This window comes from Euleptes europaea, chromosome 8 (genome assembly GCF_029931775.1).
Source record: "Euleptes europaea isolate rEulEur1 chromosome 8, rEulEur1.hap1, whole genome shotgun sequence".
NCBI classification, from domain to species: Eukaryota; Metazoa; Chordata; class Lepidosauria; order Squamata; family Sphaerodactylidae; genus Euleptes; species Euleptes europaea.
The window spans coordinates 35,798,533-35,818,674 of NC_079319.1; positions in this window are offsets into that span (position 1 = coordinate 35,798,533).

The following is a 20,142-nucleotide window of genomic DNA, read 5'->3' on the forward strand; positions in this document are numbered from 1 at the left end:
TGACTATCCAGAATATGAATATCAGGGGCTGAACTAAAATATAGTGAGACCAGCTGCTACTTTCTACAATTAAAGTGGCTGTTTTTATCCTTGAGTTGCCTCGAAAAGGAATTTTAAAAATTAGGATGATTAGTTATATGCTATTTGCTTTCCTCCCTCTCTCTCCCCCTCTCCCCCCACCCCCCCATGGGTGTATGTGCTTTAACATTTATAGACATAGAATGCAACAGATTGATATAAATAAAATCAGGTTACTTTTGCCAATAATGTGTCATTTTGAGTGAGATAATTACACAGGAATGAGTCACTATTTTTTTTTTTAAATGGAAGTACTGCCTTCTCCGAAATGATATATAGCCTGAAGTCATATGGAAATGTCTTGCTGTGTGGTCTACCTTCAGAGCTTCAGAAGGTGGTTACACAGTCTAGGGTTCCTTCAGAAGCAGCACAGCAGCTTTGGAACTCACAAACAAGTAGAGTGACCATTTCTCCTGTTTCATATAGGACCATCTCATCTTCAATTAATCTGTTCCGTGTCCAATACCAATATGGCACCTAACACTGTAAAACATAGAGAGGTGGCAAAGACAGACATGAAACAGGATCAAGGCTACTTACCTGGGAGTAAGTCCCACTCACAACGCCATTCCATGAACATGCATCGGACTCTGCAACATGGTTCTGGGCACTGACTTGAGCATTTCAGTGGTGGAAGGGCAGGTTTGTCCTCAACAATTCCAAAAGTATTGACGAAGGCTTTCACGGTCAGAGTTCATCAGTTCTTGTAGGTTATCCGGGCTGTGTGACCGTGGTTTTGGTATTTTCTTTCCTGATGTTTCGCCAGCAGCAAAATGTCAGGAAAGAAAATACCAAGACCACGGTCACACAGCCCGGAAACCTACAAGAACCGAATTCCTTCTAAGTATACAGAATTCAACTCTGCTTGTGGTTGCACTGGTGATCTTGGACATTCATGTGTCAGTGTTTGCTGCCCGTTCCCCATAAAAACCACACCTGTTCCTTGCCATGGCATCATCAAGCAGAGCAAGACCCAATGTACTGTTTGCTGGAGGACGTACTTATCTTTTTCAAATCATTCTTTCTGGGGTTCAAAGCAATTTAAAAACTTGTTGAGCATGACTGATTATTAAGCTTATTTCCAGCTTGTGACTGAAAAGTGGAATGTAAATATTTTCATAAATTAAAAAAAAAAGGTATATCTCTGCCTGAGTGAAAATCTATTCCCCAAATCATGCTCCGGCCCCAGAGTTGCCTGGTCCCTGTTTGCCACTGGCAGGAGGTTTTTGGGGTGGAGCCTGAGAAGGGCGGGGTTTGGGGAAGGGAGGCACTTCAATGGGGCATAATGCCATAGAGTCCACCTTCCAAAGCAGCCATTTTCTCCAGGTGAACTGATCTCTATTGCCTGGAGATCAGTTGTAATAATGGGAGATCTCCAGCTACCACCTGGAGGTTAGCAACCATATGGTCAGGCTAGATAAGGTAGAATATATATTTATTTATAGGAAAATGCACTGGAAACTGCTGGGGGAAGGAAGAGTTTGAATTTTGAAACTGAAGGTTTCAATCAGGTTTGAAAAAGATACTAGTGTGGCAACTGGGCTCTCATTCTGAGGTGAAGATTTCCTGGACAATGACAATGAAAATGTATTTATAGGTTCTTTTAGGTTATCCGGGCTGTGTGACCGTGGTCTTGCTATTTTCTTTCCACGGTCACACAGCCCGGATAACCTAAAAGAACCAATGAACTCTGACCGTGAAAGCCTTCGACAATGTATTTATAGTTTGGAGAGGGGAGGGACTTCAATGCCATAGAGTCCAATTGCCAAAGTGGCCATTTTCTCCAGGTGAACAGATCTCTATCGGCTGGAGATCAGTTGTAATAGCAGGAGATCTCCAGCTAGTAGCTGGAGGTTGGCAACCCTATCCTGCCGATTGAGGCCCAGAAGCTTTTGCCTGCCCAAGACTTCCACTGTTGTGTAAGTGTCAAAGTTTAATGTTTTTCCTTCTGCTTTCATGTCTTCACCACTCTTCTGACAATTTGTGGGTTTTGGGGGGGAAGTGTTGTTTATTGCATGGAAGTTTGGACCTCTGGCTAGGGAGCATATCTTTGTTAGACTAGCATGGATATTTAGATACTCCCTCTACCCTTTTGCTCTTTCTCTTAGGCCTTTTGCCTGAATTAAATATATTGCTCAATATGTGCAGCTTTTTGGAATATTGGCATCTTAATGTAGACATTTTAATGCAGGGTATGTTTTAGTATGCTTGATATTATTGTGGGTACTTGGGTTTGCTAATTACCCCCTTAACAAACCATGTTTATGGGTTTACTCTGTCCTGATTCTTGGTATTCCTTTCAAGGAATGTGGAGGAGCCGTGTCACCTTGTCCACCATCTGCCCAGGTTGCAGCTTTCCCTAACATGGTGTAGAAACTAAGGCAAGCAGCTTCTTCGGGAGTGAGGAGGCAGAAGAAGGAAGGTAGTTGTGACACTTACCTCACTGAAATGCCATCTGTTTCCCTGCCTCTCTTAATTCCCACCAGGATCTCACTGGATCCGTATTTAGTTAAGACCTCCTTTGGTAACTGACTCCTGTGAGCATAACCCCTGAAACCATTAATCTTAAATCTCAAACAGAAATATTGAGGATGCAGAAGAACTGCTGAGGACACGGACTTCATAAAATAACACAAACAAGAACAAACTTTATTTTAAGAAACATGTAAAACTCAACCTACCCAATAAACCTAATCTTTCCTAACGGTTTTGCTAGTGTCTTTCTTTCCTAACTACCTCACTTTTAAAAATAAAAACCCTACCTATCTAGGATAGCTATACCGAAACAGATATAACACAAACTTTATTCCCCCCTTAATTCTCAACAGTATATACCTCTTCCCCTTTAATCACATCCTGTCATCCAATCAGAACATTTCATTCCTGGTGTGCTCTCTCTCTCTCTCTCTCTCTCTCTCTCTCTCTCTCTCTCTCTCTCTCTCTCTCTCTCTCTGGTTCTGTCACTCAAAGTCACTCCACTACTTGCGCACACATACACACACACAGATTCTTATCTTTTACACCACCTATCAAGAACTATGTAGAGAATTATAACCTTTATGATATCATCTACTAGCAAAGAAACATCCAGCATCATTTTTCTTTTCTAAAAACTGAGATAAAACAGCTCCTGGGAATTGGTGCCACACCTCGGTGGTCTTTAATCTTCTGTCATTGAAATACAATGACCCTGGCTATCTTTTTTGTGTCTCATTTATATACCTAAAATCCCCTGCTATTTGGTATCTGGCAAATGGACAGAAATGGTTTTACCCCAAACATTTTTGCTACCAGACAGTACCATTAAATTAGACATATCGTTTAAACAAAACTGTTTTTCATCTCTGTGCTTTTTTAAATGAATGTATTCTGTTTAAATTAAACTATATTTGCATGTGTAAAAGGATGTTGAGGACAGCCCTGAGAACATAGATTTTTAATTTTATTTTATTTTTAGTTAAAGGGTTGATCTTTTAACACAATTTTATAGTGTGCTTTCAGCCCAACAGTTACATTTATTTTAAGCAGGGTTTTTTTTTTAATGCTTTGGCTGGGTTTTTGATGCTGGGTTTTTATTTACAGCTTCTAATGTTTTATGTTTCTGTTATATTTTATTTTGTGAGACACCTCAAGTGGGTTCTCTGGAGAGGTAGCATAAAATTTTCTCTTTTGAAAGAGAAAAAGAGGAATAAGAGGAATCAATGGCTTTTAAAAGTGAGTTTTGGAAAAAGAACTTCTGCTCCTCATAACAATGCTAGTCCATAGTCTCTATAAGCTTGGTGGATGCTGGGTCTGATACTGGCTAATTCCAAGGTGAAAGAAAGGTCTGGGGTCATTACCACACCCCTGACACAATGCAGGAACCATTAAATATTGTATGATCACAGCAGTTGTATCTACAGCCCTCATATGGAAGTGCTGCATTTAATAAATGGTATGTAACCTAATCTGGGCCTTAGGATAGTTTGTCTCCCTAGTTCCTTCCTCCCCCCCTTTCTCCGTAGACCAGCTAGTAGCCCCTATATACTCATGAAGTGATGCACATGTCAATTGGTCCTATGTTTCTTACTCATCTGGCTTAGGGTTGCCAACCTCCAGGTGGTGGCTGGAGATCTCCCACTATTTCAACTGATCTCCAGGCGACAGAGATTAGATCCCCTGGAGAAAATGGCCGCTTTTGGCAATTGAACTCTATGGCATTGAAGTCCCTCCCCTCTCCAAACCCTGCCCTTCTCAGGCTCCGCCCCCAAAACCTCCAGGCATTTCCCAACCCAGACGGCAATCCTACTCTGGCTGTACTGTGCAACATTCTCAGTTCTTCTCATGCTGAAAATTCCCATGAAGGAAAATGTGGGAAAGCTGCATGTAGGCCATTACTTGATTTATCATACCTCCATCTGTTTTGTTTCTTGTAGCTGCATGTTACTGAAACTGTGATGAGCCATCTACTAGACACATCTGGAATTGTCTCACAGTGTACACATACTCACACACTAGTGTTTTCTGTGTAACAATTTGTAACATTGGAGAGCTAAATACAGGTGAAGGCCCAGATTTAATGCTCCGGGACTTTGGATTTATCATGTCTTTTATGTTTTATTTACTGTGCTACTAATGATGTATCGATCCCACCTTTTTGATTTACAAACACAGGGGCAGCACAAAGAAAAGAAAATCAGAACACGTTATCTTAGTTAACTACTGAGCCTGTGCTTCTGAGCTGGTGTTGTTGGCGATGGTCTTTGCACTTTGTAAGATATAAAAGCTAACGTTAAAAAAATATATCTAAAGCTCCATTATAATATACAATTAATCTATGCTATGTCTGCTATGTCAATTGGAACTAGAGTCTCGCTTTTCTGCAGAACAGTAGAAACAGTAAAAGCCCCATCTTCTAATTGCTACATGCCATGGCAGCTAAAAGACATACCTTGTACTTTAAAAAAAAATAATATATACTTTTGCTATTCAAGTAATGCATAATGACACCCAACTGCTGCACCAATTGTTCAGTTAGGTTCTTTATTGACTTTTTCAGGCGAGTACATTCAGCAATTGGAGGCTCAGGTTCCTTCCTGGTAAGAGTGTGTGGTTACTCTTAAACTATGCAGGTTACTGTGATATGTTATGTTTCTTAAAGCTATAGAGTCAAGGAAGTAAATAGAGGAATTTCAAACTATGGTGTGCAGCAGATTTGAGGTGGTTTGCCATTGCTTTCCTCTGCAAAGTCTTCCTTGGTGGTCTCCCTTCCAAGAAACAACCCAGCTTATCTTCTGAGATCTGACAAGATCAGGCCATACTATACCATTCCACCTCCCATCAATCAAATGGTAGCTTCATTAGGGTTGCCAGCTCCAGGGTGGGAAATACTAGGAGATTTTGGGGGCAGAGCCTGATGAGGGCGGGGTTTGGGGAGGGGAGGGACTTCAATGCCATAGAGTCCAGTTGTCAAAGCGGCTATTTTCTCCAGGTGAACTGATTTCTATCAGCTGGAGATCAGTTGAAATAGCAGGAGATCTCCAGATAGTACCTGGAGGTTGGCAACCCTCCACATTATATCAGTTACTTTGCAAAAGTACCCAACACTTAAGTTGTATAGAACTCTTTCTTTTTTAAGGACTGGGTTAATAGATCTTCTATCTTTTTTCAGTTCTTCAATCAGGAATTAAAGACAACATCCAAAACATACCAGAACTGAGTGCACGTTTAAAGAGAATCTGAAATAATTGAATGAACCATTGTTTTTCATGAGTATGGCCTGGAGGGAAGCAGTTCTGGGAACACTAGCCAAGAATTTAAATAGAGGGCAGCAGCCATTTTGAGAGCAGGTATAATAACAGTTGCCCAGTATTAAAGTTGTTTGTTTCACATTTCATTCTCCTGTGCATAGTTTTATATAGCTTTTCCCATCAAATATCACAGCAGCCTCCAAAAAAAGTCCATGAGTCTCAGGCATATTCAAGCTTCTCCTATATTCGCTCATTTAATGTAGTAAATTAGCCCATACAAGGAATGGCTGAGTTCTTTATATTGTAATGGCTTCAGTTTGCCTGAGATGTAATCTTATAAGAGGAGTACATCACAATGACCACACAGAGATAATGCATGCATTATGTGTGTGTGTGTGCGCGTGCGCGTGCGCATTAATATGAGCTGGAAAAGAAAAAGGTCGTTGATTTGTATTATGTTTAACAGTTTTAAATTTTGCTAACTAAAACTGAAATCCATGATTGCTTTCTGTCCAGAGCGGTGTCTTTCACTGTACACTTGTTGGGCCATGGAATTTTTCCATCCTCATTAGTGCCAACATATATTTCTATCTCCCAGAACTTCATTGCCAAGTTGCTTTCCACATATTCCTTTTAAACAACTGTAAGTGCCTCTGGGCGTGCAACATCCCACTGGAGGGACTATCAGTTTGCATTAGTCACAACAGGCGTTCCTATGAATATACATTTTGCAGAACACTGGTTGAGAATGGTTGCTAACCAAGAGAAAGCTGTTTCATTCCCAATTCTAGTCTCTGCAAAGGAACATCCGTCAAAATGACTTGAAATAGACTGTGGAGTGATGAGTAAGCCGAACTTTAAGAATTGCCTGCAAATTTTAGCTGTATTCCCTATTATGTATAGCAATCTTGAATAGAAGAAGAAGAAGAATTGGTTTTTATACCCCGCTTTTTATCTACTTTTAAGGAGTCTCAAAGCGGCTTACAATTACCTTCCCTTCCCCTCCCCACAACAGATACCTTGTGAGGTAGGTGGGGCTGTGAGAGTTTTGAGAGAACTGTGACTGGCCCAAGGTCACCCAGCAGGCTTCATGTGGAGGAGTGGGGAATCAAACCTGGTTATCCGATTAGAGTCCGCCGCTCTTAACTACTACACCACACTGGCTCTCTCACTGAGAGCTAAGAAACTGCAGGCATCACAAAAGAAAGACAATTTAGAAATTCTACCCTGCCCCAAATATCCCCATCCCAGAATTCTCTAAGCTCCTAGCGTGAGCAGGTAGATTTCCTCCCCCTCTCATTTTTTTTCTTTAACTGATCATCAGCATTCAATCCTTCTGGACTATATTTGGTTCTAATCACTGTTGGGGAGGACGTTTCCCTTTTGGAGGGGAGGGTTTACATAGAAAGTTAATTTTTCCTGCATACATGGGGAGTTCCCTGACTAGACAGAGACCCCTGTGATGTAGCTTAAGTTGCTGATAGAGAGTGACTTGACCAAAATCACCTAGGAAGCTTATGGCTGAGTGAGAACCCAGGTATCCCCAGCACCCCAGTGGCTCTGACATGAAAAAGGAAAAGATTACTCCTTTAGCCATTTCAAGGCTAGTACACATAAAACAACCACCACATTTATGTGTGTGTGTGTGTGTGTGTGTGTGTGTGTGTGTGTTTACTTTATTGACCATCTTCTCCTCAAAATGGCTTACAACATTTTAAACATATAATCCTAAATCTGGGATCCCCAACCTATTTGAGCCTGCAGGCAATTTTGGAATTCTGACAAAGGTGGTGGGCACAATTACAAACCCAGCCACAAAATGGCAAGGATCAAGATCATATACAGAAACCACAGCTACTCAACATTATTTTACAATTATATTGTCAGATGAATAATCTAGATGTTCTCATTTCAATGCTTACTGAAATATAAAATCTCAGTGGCTGACAGGCTCAGAGGCCACCAGTGTGACTTTGCTGTGTCTTTATTATCCTCATTAAGACTGCCAGATTCCTTTGTTACATCTGCTGGTGCTATGATCTGTGCAGTGCACCTGCTTTCTGACCATGGCGTACTACGATTCGGACTGCTGCTGTGTCTCCTTTCCATGCATTTGAAAGCTGAATTTAATAACCTTTTGGTCACTTTCAACACAGTGACACGATGATTTAATTAAATTCTTCCCTTTGGCAAGAATGGTCCAGGGTAACTGTTACTTATGCAGCTGGCAAAACCTGTGTCAGGTTTCCTCTCTTATACTCTGCAGGACAGTAGTAGATTGCAAAAGAATAGCCACACTAAAGAAAAGAAGTCCTATTGAAGCAGGATGCTGTGTTTTCTCCTGGCTTCTTTCCCCATCTCTCTGATGTCAAAGGCAGCGTTCTTTTCAGGAAGCCTTACATGGAAATATTTCATCTAATGCTGACTGGCTAAAACTCAGGGCTTGCATATCTATCTAGTTTCTGCCTGGAGAATTCTTACCTTGTGATGTAATTCCACGAGATTCTCTTGTCCTTGTTTTGGCAGAGCAAGTGCTACATTTTTCAGCATGGCTGGAGAGAAATGTGATGCGCAGAGCCCACACACAGTACCCACTGACATCATGCGCATAGATTGTGGCAGGGATAGGCTGGCATGATCACATGAAGAACCAACACTGGATGTTCTTGGCAGCGATTGTAAGTGCAAAACTCCACCCTTTAGAGAGGTATAAATTTGACACATTCTAAATTGTCCTTCACGTTCCACATTTGGAAATTTTACCCCATGGTCTGTCCCACTTTTTCACAATTACCTACCCCACATGGAAGTTTCATCCTCATCACAGTCTTGAAACTTGCTGTGCCTGCAGAAACTGGCATTGGATTACAAACTATGATGTAATCTGCATGTAGTATACAGCTACAACCCAACAAATGTGTAGGATAGAGATGCTACTCAGTAATAGCATTTCTGGCACCGAACGGCATCCGTCAGCATATATGTATCTGTATTTAAAATCCCCAACTTTCCATAACATATTTTCCTGTTCAAAATATTTATGTATATAATTAGTTGCCATAATAGTTGAATCTCAAGATGGTCAGTAATAAAATAGGATAGAGACAGGAGAACATATGCATAAAGTATATTGTTGATTTTACTATGCAGCCATTCCGGTACAATGCAGAATTGCCTTCTATGCTGTTTAAATTGAACTGAGCCAACAAAATGCCCCAGCTCAAGCAGAATTGTCTGTCTGTAAGATTCCTTTGCCTGGGTGGAGTATACAGCCCACATGCTTGTAGTATCACTACAAGCAGCAAATTAGCAGAGCTGACATGCTATCCTTTCAGTTGGGAATGGAATCCCTGCTAAGAATATACTTGCTGGTTTGAGCTTGATGTGTATCTGAACTCCCGGATGTTTGAGAGAGTCTCTTGAATTTGGCTCACGTAAAACTAGAACTAGCTACAGCCAGAAAACTACTAATATTTTACCTCAGAAATCCAAATATTAGTGTTTCTAAATGTAAGGATAGGCAAAGGGCTCTAAGCTCATCTAGAAAACAAACCAGCAAAAAAGCATTAGCAGAGTATTATCTAACGCCCTATATGAAGTGCCTTTCATTGTACAAGTGGCATGTGTTGAAGGGGACTGGAATTGTTCCCTTGTCTGATTTCATAAGTATTCGACCTTAAATGAACAAGAACCCTTGAAAACAGGACCTGCTGTTCTTCCTCTTCAGTCCACTCCCAGAGAGCCAGGGTGGTGTAGTGGTTAAGAGTGGTGGACTCTAATCTGGAGAACAAGGTTTGATTCCCTACTCCTCTACACAAGCAGCAGACTCTAATCTAGAGAACCGAATTTGTTTCCCCACTCCTACAGTCAAAAGCTCTGCTCACGACCTGAGTTCAATCCCAACGGAAGTTGGTTTCAGGTAGCCGGCTCAAGGTTGACTCAGCCTTCCATCCTTCCGAGGTCGGTGAAATGAGTACCCAGCTTGCTGGGGGTAAAGGGAAGATGACTGGGGAAGGCACTGGCAAACCACCCCACAAACAAAGTCTGCCTTGGAAACGTCGGGATGTGACGTCACCCCATGGGTCAGGTATGACCCGGTGCTTGCACAGGGGACCTTTACCTTTACCTTTACACATGAAGCCTATTGGGTGACCTTGGGCCAGTCACAGTTCTCTCAGAACTCTCTCAGCCCCGCCTACCTCACAAGGTGTTTGTTGTGAGGAGGGAAAGAGAAGGTGATTTGTAAGCCACTCTGAGACACCTTAAAGGTAGAGAAAAGCAGGGTATAAAAAACAACTTTTCTTCTTCCCTCTAGGCAAATTTACTCACACTAAATTATTTCTAAAAAGCTTTATAAAGTCCTTATAATAATGCTATAAAAGGCTGTCCTGCCAACAGCCTAGCTCCTTTCTAGAAGATCTTTTCATTGTCTCAAATCTCTTCTACACCCAGCTAGTAGGATTGGAGAGGAGTATAGATGTCAAATTTCCCCTACATTTTCTATTTTGTTGTAGACAGTGTTGTTTTAGCTTCTGTGTCAGCACATTCTTCCTTCCACCTGAACATCCTGTGTTCCCTGTGGAAGTTCCTTAATTAACCCTTACTTTATCTAACAACCATCAGATGGAAATTAATAGCCACTTGGGGGGGTTCATCTTTCCAAGGTTAATCTGCACGGCAACCACCTGTTATTGCCTATCAGGTTTAAATCTGCAGAGTGCTGAGTAGCTTGTTAATGTACGTCATTCGAAGACACAGTTATTCACGTATACAGCAAAGTGTGGCCTTAATTTGGGATTTACCAAGAACCAAATACATTGTTTAATTCCCCACAAACAAAAGATAAGTTGTTTTTTAAAGGCTGCTCAGACTTTTAAAGTCTTTTAGACTTTGTGACTGTTCATTGCTTTTAATTAGTCATGACTTTACTGGAGTGGGGCCAATCAACTCATGGCTGCAACCTCTGGTTGTGGTTAAGAATCCAAGATCCTTGTTTAGTTCAGTCTCCTTTACATGCAGCATCAGTGAGGTACCACACTGAGTCAGAGGTTGTTTATGCATGGGAGTTTTACCTGAGGTTCGTTGCTCACTGGACCCATACTTTCTTGTTGGGAATCTATGCACCAGCAGTTTCCAAGCTCAAATCAAGAAGCATTTGAGTCCCTTGAAACGCTGCTTTGTAATTGGCTGTAGTGAGAGAAAAGTCCCCCCCCGAAACCCAATTGCCGCATTAAAAAAGCATTTTAAGAACAAAAACAAAAAACGGAGCTATCTGAAAGGAACTGGGGGAGGGGGAGAAACCCAAGCCTTGTTTTTAAAAGCCTTTCTTTTGCTCAGAAAGAACTCCCAGGAAGCAGGAAGCATTTGAATCCCAGCCCCTTGACACGCTGCTTTGCAATTGGCTGTAGAAAAACCAAGCTTTCGTGTCCCATGCTTTGCCTTATGCATGGGGATTTCACCCAGGCTGAGCTCAGGGGAGATGGAAGTATCGGGTTGACAGAAAAACGGGAAGTCCCAGGATTTGTGAGGGCTGGCTGTGAGGTCATTTCTAATGGATGGAAAACTCATGCATAACTCCAAGGAACAACCGAGATGGACCGGGGGCGAACATGAGTGAAAGTACCCATGCATAAACAACCACCGAAAGGGTCTAGCTAGCTGATCTTTATATAGCCTGACTCACTGCAGAGTCCTGGGCAAGACTATTTTTTGCTAAGGCTGTAGTTTGGACAGAGCTGATGGATGCATTGCCCCACCAGGACTGCTGGTATGCCTCCCCTAAAGCTTTTGGTTTTTTTTAAAAAATAGACTTTTTATTTTGTGAAATGACAATTTTCTTTTTAAAACAGAGAAAATCTGGTTTAAAATCATAGGTTTTGGTTGTCTCCTATCAAACACCAAACCTAATTTTCTAAAGTCCACCCACTTGACCCATGCATCTCCTCCCAGTGGGCAGCCCATTCCTGAAGGGAGGGTGAAACTCCTTTGGAGCAGGTATGACCCCACACCAGTGTAGGTGCCACCTTACCACAGAATAAGGTGGTGCCTACCCTGGCCCCTGGAGGCAAACACGCCGGCATCCAGGCACTGCTAGCCCCTGCTGCAAGTGCAGCCACACCGGCAGGGCTTTCCTGGGGTGTTCCCAGGAGTGGAGCTACCTTTAGGCAGCTCCCACAGCCCTTTTGCCCCGGAAACTCCCCCTTGAGCAGCGGTGGATCTGCGCCAACCTTTTTGGTGGCGCAGCCTCACTGTTTTCAATGGGCCATTTCCCTCTTTTTTTAATTTTAAAAACCGCTTTTTTAGGCTCCACAGCAGCTGGAAAGCCTCTGAGGAGGTGCCATGGCTCCACTGCTCCTGGCCCCCACGTATCTATCCCCTCCTTCAGGTTTGCACTCTGTCATAGTTTCAGTGTGGCTTTTTAAAGATCAGATCCAGGGTGTGTGGTGGAAGCAGTTCAATTTAAGTGGATAAGAGCTCCAAAGTTTAAAATACCAGTCCTTATTTGACTTACATATCTCTCCTACTACCATTTGATAAATGCCTGCTGACAAGATTACTGAAGTTTGTCTTGGTGGTAAAGAAAGTACCACTTTTATATTTATTCCTCTGAAGGCACACTTGAAAATACTGTGGCACCTAGGATAGAAGACTAGCTATATCCCTGTACTCAAGCAAGCTGGCTGAGATCCATTTTCAACCACAGATGCTAAGGACTAGAGAGTACCAGCTTCAATCCACGGCATCTCCAGTTAAAATGATTAGGTAGTAGATGATGTGCCCTGACCTGGATGGCCCAGGCTAGTCTGATCTCATCGGCTCTCAGAAGCTAAGCAGGGTCAGACATGGTTAGTACTTGGATGGGAGACCACCAAAGAAGTCCAGGGTTACTACACAGAGGCAGGCAATGGCAAACCACCTCTGTTGCCTTTAAAACCCAACGGGGTCACCATAAGTCAGCTGCAACGTGACGGCCCTTTCCACCACCAGTAGATGATGTGAAAACCACCTCCAGTCAGACAATACTGACCTTGATAGATCAGTGTTCTGACTCAATCTAAGGCAGCTACATGTTTTCCTGTGTGTTCACACAAAAGGTGTAGAGAAGATAGTAGGACTGGCAAATGATAGCAACCTTTCCTCATAGCACAGGTACAATGTTATACCTGAAAATTTGTGTACTTAAGGTGTCTAGATACGTTTTTAAGACCACTGAGGCATGAGGTACTTGTATTCCAATTGTTAGAAAAGAATGCTACTTTAACTGTTCTAGCACATTACTCCCCTTAGACTAAATTAGCAAAAGCAAATGTAACTCACTGATGTCTACTTACATCTTCTCATCACTGACTACTGCTGACAAATGGTTGACAAATCAAAGATTCTGTAATATATTTTAATGAAAACCACAAACAACTGGGTAAACCAACAGGGTAAAATATTAGAAAATTTAGAAAATTTAGTCAGAAAAAGCTAAATTCATTTGAAAATCTGGAAAGATAAAATAATGACAAACATTAAAACTGAAAGACAAAAAAAAGGAAGCTACAATTTCATTTTAGGCAAGGCAATAAATAAAGGTGAAGTTGTAACAAGTCAAAAACAGACCATGGTTGATTATCATAAAAGCTTACGTTTCAATTGATGACAAATGAGATCGTTTCCACTAATGTATCTGCTTGTTGATTTATTTCACTTCTTCTAAAATAACTCAGCCTTGGTCATTGTAGTTATGACCAATCTTTCCAAACCAGTGTGATATGGGAAGTGAAGATTCTTTCTTCCAAAAAGACATTTGCAGCAAGACTTTTAAAATCTGGATTAAATGCCTTGATTTTATAATTCATATAAATGTAAAGCATATGAATAATGTTTTCAATCTAGGCTTCTGATTAGCACAGTGTCATCTGTGACCACATCGGAAGAAAGTAAACTTCCTCCGTCAAACGGTAACCAGAGTTATTTTGGAAAGTGACAGGATGTCTGGAGGAGGCCAGCCTGAAAAATGTCCTGCTATTTCCTATTTGCTCCGTGAACACAGAGGAAAATAAGGGAGCTCAATTAAAACCCAGCCTCTCTTTCCAGACCCTCAAATCATGAGTCAGCTCAAGCATTGCAAACTTTACAATAATCATTGTCACTTGGCTGACAATATAAATATTTTAACCTGTATATTAACTAACTTAAAGAGGTAGACCAAATTGATTCTGTGATGTCAAGTGACTGATAATAATTTTACATTAACCAAGCAAAGCTAAACAATGCTATAAGAAAGGTGCTTCTTAATCCATAGAGTAAAAACCAGAAACTTGGTAGCATGTTCAGTACAAGATATCAAATCCAATAGGGGGCGGGACTATATATGATAGGATATGAGGTTCCCCAGAGAATCTTATGGAAGTTCATCAGCCTTTGAAATAGTTTGAAAATGTTTCCAGTCCCAGAGCATTTTGTGTCATTCTAAAAAAGGTTTAGAAACTGGCAGTGGATTAGGGTGAGCAAGAACCTCAGTGCCAAACCTCCCAGGCAAATTCAAAACCACAGCCCTGTCTTCAGATTGGACTTCGCTAGCATGAGTACTCTTTGTTACATAGCCTCCTGCCCACCTTGCTAATATAATATTCTAGCTGTTGGCCAGGATATCATAATGCAAAACATGGCAAAGTTGACAGACTGTGTGATGAAGAAAGCATTTGGGGCTCACGCTCAGGCACACGGCATGTGGGAAGTTCGCTGTATTTGCCAAAGGATGAACATGCTTTCTAAGCAGTGAGCAATGCCCCCTACCGCTTAGACTTGCAAGGAACCGAATGTTTGTCTCCAAAGAGTCTGTGGCCCGATGTGTCATTTGGCTTTTGCCCTTCATTTGAACTCTGGGACACGGACAACAGCATGTGACAAGCTGTCCTTGATTATTACTCCCCACCGCTTCATTGCCCACCCAGCAGCTAGTGCGTCCAGAAAGACATATTGTGGCCAAAAACCCTTACAGCAGAGAGCAGGATAAAATCTGAGAGGTATTCAGACCGCTTGGTGCCTCAAGAGGGTACAGCTCCTGCTTCAGATCAAAAGTGACAGGCACAGCATGCAGTGAGTTCACTGCGGTTGGTGGCTGCCAGATACCGCCTGGTGGGTGACAAGAGTAACTTATCTAAACTCTAGACATGAAACGTGTCATGTTCTTCCTCTCTTTTACCCACACTCCCTTTTAGGAATGTGCCCAGTGATCTATTTGGACACAGCCTGGCTAATGTGATCGTCAATTCTAGAGACTGGGCAGCTTTGAGATATAAAGTAATGGAAGTAAAAGATCAATGAGCAAATTATTGATCCTGTCAGAGCACTTTGGAGCTAATTACAGCACAGTGTGGCTCTGACTGGTCGCCACGGACACAGATTAAGGTCACTAGGCTGTAATAAAGCACAGCTTTCAACCTCATTTCTTTCTGTTACCTTCCGATTGGTATCAAGATGACCACTGACAATCCCGGTGTCTATGCTGGGAATTAAATTAGCCCATCCATCAAAATTAAGATGTATTACAAAGGGCTGGCAGGAATACCAGGTTTAATATATGCTCCAGTTAGAAGTCCTCAAGGGGTAAATGTAGATCTACAACCCAATTCTAGAATTTTTCACGAGAATGTAAATTTCACAGGTCAGTTCTCATTTTCATGGGAACCAGTGCCATATCCCCCTCAATGAAATTTCTTGGACAAATTATATTCAAAACATTCCTCTCCCTGCAGAAATCACACTTCATATGTGTGTGTGTGAGTGCTGTCAAGGCATAGCTGACTTATGGCAACCCTGTAGGGTTTTCGAGGCAAGAGATGTTCAGAGGTGGTTTTGCCATTGCCTGCTGCTGCGTGGGCTGAGAGAGTTCTGAGTTTCCAGTGCATTTTTCTATAAATATATATTCTACCTTATCTAGCCTGACCATATGGTTGCCAACCTCCAGGTGGTAGCTGGAGATCTACCATTATTACAACTGATCTCCAGGCAATAAAGATCAGTTCACCTGGAGAAAATGGCTGCTTTGGAAGGTGGACTTTATGGCATTATGCCCCATTGAAGTGCCTCCCCTCCCCAAACCTACCTTCCTCAGGCTCCACCCCCCAAATCTCCTGGTATTTCCCAACCTGGAGCTGGCAACCCTACCTGCCCACCTGGTCACCCCTAAAGCCTACCCCCATGGTGTTCCTGTAAGAAAAGCTGACCATAGGCTGGGTTACATTATTCACCTATGGATAACAATATCTGCTTTCCCTCAAATGTAATATTTTTAGAATTTCAAACTGCACTATATGCTAGCAAACTTGTCATATCCCAGTTCTGAATCAAGGCAGACAGTATTGTGCCACCCATAACAGATAGCAATATTGTTGCCAATCTCCAGGTACTAGCTGGAGATCTCCTGCTTTTACACCTGATCTCCAGCCAATAGAGATCAGTTCCCCTGGAGAAAATGGCCACTTTGGCAATTGGACTCTATGGTACTGAAGTCCCTCACCTCCCCATACTCCGCCCTCCTCAGACTCCACCTCAAAAACCTCCCGCCGGTGGCAAAGAAGAACCTGGAAACCCTAAATATTAGATATGAATTCAGGGAAGAGGCGGCCACAGCCTGTGTAGTGGGGGGTAAGCACCCAAAAGTATTTTGCGCAGGACTCTCCATAACCCAGAAAATAACCATTGAACCATTCATTATAATGTATTTTAATGATCATGCAACATACTACAATCTCCGTATGATGTTCAAGCAAGTACATGTTGCTATAATTTTCTGTTACAGGTCAGTACCTGCGCTGGGAAGGAAGAGGAGACAAGGCTATCATACAAATTATCCACTGTCTGAGATAAACAGAATTCATCTGGGAACGTACATGGTTAATATTCCTGAACTACGTGGCAGAGATTTTCTTGCATCTTGCTCAGATGGCTTGATCAGAGCCTCCGGCAGGTCAACGCAGCTGGCGTTACAGCTTGCAAAAGCTTTGGCTGCCGTACAAGTATCAGATTTTTCTCACAGACAAATTGTACTTGAATCATGTCGCCAGCGTAAAAGGCACGTACAGGACCTCCAGCAGCCTCAGACCAGCAGATCTGGCTTCTCTTCAGTTAAACACTCCTTTTGTAATGGTTGTGGGGGGAGACATGACCAGCAGTAAGTGCAAAAAGGCAGCCTGTGCACAGATTTGCAACTATGGCCTCAGAGCTGGTGGCATATGGAATCATAGTCCATGCATGGGCCTTTTGTTAACCTGTTCTTGTGACAACTCAGGAACACCACAGTGTGATGAGTAGTGTTTAGTAACCATCTGCAGCAGTTGTTAATAGAGGATAACAAGAGGATAACACTCCACACATCAAGTTGCAGGATCTGGTCATGATACTGCACGTATCTGTTTGTACAGACCTCCTTAGAGTGATAGAAACTGGGTATCGATCTGGAGGAGTAGCAAGACTCAGCCTCAGCAACGTCATATATTTAGAGCAGGGAAATGCACAATTAGATGCATTATGTATTAAACATTCCAGACTTTGTATCAAAAAGATTCATGTTTACATACACACACACAAAAGCCCAGATGATAAATAAGACAAATGCTGCAGGAGGAGGAGGAGCTGGTTTTTATACCCTGCTTTTGTCTACCTTAAGGAGTCTCAAAGTGGCTTACAATCACAATCCTTCATCTCCTGCAACAAGCACCTTGTGAGGTAGGTGAGGCTGAGAGAGTTCTGAGAAAACTATGACTGGCCCAAGGTCACCCAGCGGGCTTCGTGTGGAGGAGCAGGGAATCAAACCTGGTTCTCCAGATTAGAGTTAATTGCTCTTAACCACAACACCATGCTAGCAACCATGTTCATCATTTTCTGGTTGTGGTTAGCACGTAATTTCTAAAAAGTGGAATCATTCATGATATATACCTCACAGTAAGATAGACTTATAATTGAAGAGCAAAACAAAGAAAATATGCATTCCTGAGGCTGGGGCCAAATCACCTTAGGAGGCGACGTGACCCCTACGCTGGTATCTGTGCCACTTGTGCCATGTAAACTGGAACAGATGTTGGTGTGTGGTGCCGCTTGTGCTGGCACTCCTGGATGGCTGCAGCAGCGCAGCCCTCAGACGCCAGGTCAGCCTCCCACTGGCATCCTGCCAGCACAAGTCCTCACACCGGCTTCCCAGGAGGCGTTCCCAGGATGTTTGAGGGGAGAAGCTGCCAGTAGGCAGCTTCCTAACCCCTTTCAGCCCGGGAATGCCCCCTTAAACAACAGTAGTGGTGGGCCAGCTTTTTGCTGGTGCAGCATCGCTGTTTTCGGTTGGGCTTTTCCCCCTTGTCCTAATTTTTTTTTCCTTAAAAGCCTTTTCCACCCCCCCTTGCTGTAGTGGCCAAGCCTCTTTGGAGGCGCCGTGGTGCCGCCATGGCCACACCGTCCCCGGCCACTGCAGCTCTCAAGAATGGGCTATGAGTCTGGCAACACGTTTGAATTATTATATTGTCTGCAGTTATCCAAAATTGACAGTTACCAGTCTGCCAAGAAACAGAAATTGACCCATTTTCTTGCTTCTTCCTAATGTAGCCCCCCTGGATCACATTGTAAAGGACAAGCCCTCTTGGTCTCATTCTTCTTTTCATTCAACTTTAGAGAGGCAGCTGGTGGGAGAAGAGATTATAGGACGGTTGCTAAATTGACTGCTGGTGCATTGAATGAACTGGACACTCTTGATCATAAGTTCTGTGTTCTGGCCTGAGCTGTAGTGAGCCCATATCAAAGGGTTTCCAACCTCCGGGTGGGGCCTGGAGATCTCCCAGGATTACAACTGGTCTCCAGAGAACATAAATCAGTTCCCCTGGAGAACATGGAAACTTTGGACGGTGGATTGTATGGCATTTTACCCCTGAGGTTCCCCCCTCCGCAAACCCAGGCTGCTGCCCCAATTTTCCAGGAGCTTCCCAACTATGCCAGGGTCAGAAATTACAACCAATACATTTTTTCTTTCTCAAAGCAGAGATGGGAATTGCTGATAATTCAGTAATCTAGAAACAACTAAATCTCTCCTGAAATCTGCAGAACCCATTTTTTGTACAAACTTGAGATGCTCAGTATTTAATTTCTAAAAAAAGACATGCCATGAATTACACTTGTGTGAACAATCCCAGATGGGCAGTGAATATTGTATGTGTATAGGAAGAACACATTGTGTTCATGGTTAAAGGAATTATTTATTACTTAACGCTTTGCAGAGATAAGACTTGCTTCTGGTGATAAGCCTGGAAAGACTCCTCTTATCTAGGGTTACTAGTTACCATTGTACTGTAGTGACTAAAGTATTGCACTAGCATCTGGGAGAGTCAGGTTCAAAGCCCCACTCTGCCATGGGAGCTTACTGGGGGACCTTGGGCCAATCACACACTTGCAGCCTAACCTACCTCACAGGGTTGTTGTGAGAATAAAAACAGAGACAGGGAGAATGTTGCAAGCCACTTTCTGTCCCCATTGAGGAGAAAAGTGGAGTACACATGAAGCTAATAAAAATAAATAAATAAATCCACACCACCCTGCCCTGACCTGGATGGCCCAGGCTAGCCTGATCTGGTCAGATCTCAGAAGCTAAGCAGGGTCAGCCCTGGTTAGTATTTGGATGGGAGACCACCAAGGAATACCAGGGTTGCTGCACAGAGGAAGGCACTGGCAAACCACCTCTGTTAGTCTCTTGCCATGAAACCCCCCCAAAAAAGGGGTCACCATAAGTCGGCTGCGACTTGACGGCACTTTACACACACACACACACACACACACACACCACCCTGCTTCTCTAGAGTCCAGAGGAACAGGGCAGAGTGGATTTCTTTCAGATGTGCCCCGCCTGCCAGCCAGCGGGGTAAAACTGACAGAAATCCATGCTGCCCCACCTCTCTAGACTCCGGAGAAGCAGGGCGGTGTGGATTTCTTTCAGATCCGCCCCTCCGGCCTTCTCTGGACTAGCTGCTTGCTGTGTTAACACTAGGGTTGCCAGGTCCCTCTTTGCCACCCCAAACCCTGCCCTCCTCAGGCTCCAACCCCAAAATCTCCAGGTATTTCCCAATCCACAGCTGACAACCCGAGGTATTTAAGGTCTGGAACTTCGGTCAGGAGAGGAAACAGAAAAGAAGGTTCCTGTTTTGTTTTGTTTTTGTATTGTAAGCCGCTTTGGGTTCAGTTAGGGAGCAAAGTGGGACATCAATAAATGAATAAATTCAAAGCTTATGAAAATGCAATGCTTTTTTTTTGCCATCAAATCATAGCAGACTTATGGTGACCCTGAAGGGTTTTCAAGGCAGGATGGCCT